This window comes from Rana temporaria, chromosome 4 (genome assembly GCF_905171775.1).
Source record: "Rana temporaria chromosome 4, aRanTem1.1, whole genome shotgun sequence".
Lineage (NCBI taxonomy): Eukaryota > Metazoa > Chordata > Amphibia > Anura > Ranidae > Rana > Rana temporaria.
Genome location: NC_053492.1, coordinates 233819849 through 233821457, shown reverse-complemented (window position 1 = coordinate 233821457; position 1609 = coordinate 233819849).

Genomic DNA, 1609 nt, shown 5'->3' with positions numbered 1-1609 from the left:
TAGAGTTTCTTGGGGGGGGATTGTGTGGTTCGGGGGTCAGGTCATCACGTATGTCAATCTGCAGGCCCTTTCTCTCTGCAAAGTTGTGCAGAATGCAACATGCCCCGATGATCTTGCATACAAAGTTTGGGGAATACAACAGGGTACCCCCAGACTTATCCAGGCATCGGAAACGGGACTTCAGGAGGCCAAATGTGCGTTCCACCACTCCACGGGTACGTGCGTGTGCAGCATTGTATCTTTCTTCTCCTGGAGTTTGGGGGTTCCGGAATGGGGTCATAATATGGGGTCCCAGTGCATATGCCGCGTCACCTGGAAGGGAAAAGACAGGAGGATGTTAGTCATGCATGTGCCCCTCGTGATGTCTGCATCATGGGGGGGGGACAGTCATACCTGACACCCATGTCACTCACCAACCAGCCAGCTGTCCCCATACACGTTCTGTTCAAATTCTGTTGGGATGGGGCTCTGACGGAATATGAATGTCGGGGCACTAACCTTTCACGGTCACGTTCCCCAGTTGGTCCGGGTCTTTACCTCTGAGCCACTGCTCAGTGTTATTCGTCTTGCTGTCCGTTGGAGCCTGGTTCTGAACCTGTGCTACTTTGGACCAATCAGTGGCCTGAGCGGCCTATTTAAGCCAGCCCCTTCCTCCTTGCAAATTGCTGGTTCGTTGTCAGTGTTTGGAGTGTTTGCTACTGGAAACCTTGTCTGTGGATATCCTGTTTACCTGACCTTGGCTTGCTCTCTGGATTGCTGCTCTCCCCAACCCTGTGACCCCGGCTTGAAATTTGGACTGTCTGACTTCTCTACCCCTGACCTTGGCTTTGAACTTCGGATACCCTACCTGCTCCAACCCCTGACCTTGGCTTGTTCTCTGGATTACTCTTCAGTCTTGTTCCTGTTTGAGCACCTTCTGTTTGGACTATCTCCTCTGTGCTTCTGAACAGCCTCCAGTGAGCTTCGGCTATCCAGTTCCCGGTTCACCTTGGATTCCCTCCTGCCACTGGACCCGGTGCCTCTTGGTGCGTCCTTCCTTCTGTCTCAAACCCCAGCGGGTGGATCGCATCGAGTCGCAAAGGTGAGCCGCCCTTGGCATCTCGGCCTCGGTAAGTAACGTTCCTGACATTACGAACCAGCCAGATGTCTGAGGCCGACAGGGCACGCTCACCCTTTGAAACCCTGTGTCAACAGGTGTCTGTATTGACTGTTGCCGTTCAAAAATTGCAAGAAGGTAAACCCTTACATAATGGACTGACTAATAATATGGAGTCCGCAGACTTGTACAAAATGCTCACCTCCCTGGCTCTGCAAGTCTCCAGCCTGAACCACACCACTCTGGAACTACAACAAGAAGTTCAAATATTTAAAGGGACAGCACGCCCAACCCCGGAACCGGCATATTATGAGCCATTTGTTGTCATGCCAGAGAAATTTGATGGTAGCCGTGCATCCTTCTTGTGCTTTAAAACTGATTGTGAGCTAGGACCTATGCCACGGACTATATTAAGGTTCGAGCTTCCATCAACTTGCTAACAGGGCAGATCAAATCGTGGGCTCATCTGCTGTTGCAGGAAAAAAGTCTTGGACAGCTGGGAAACGTTCATGT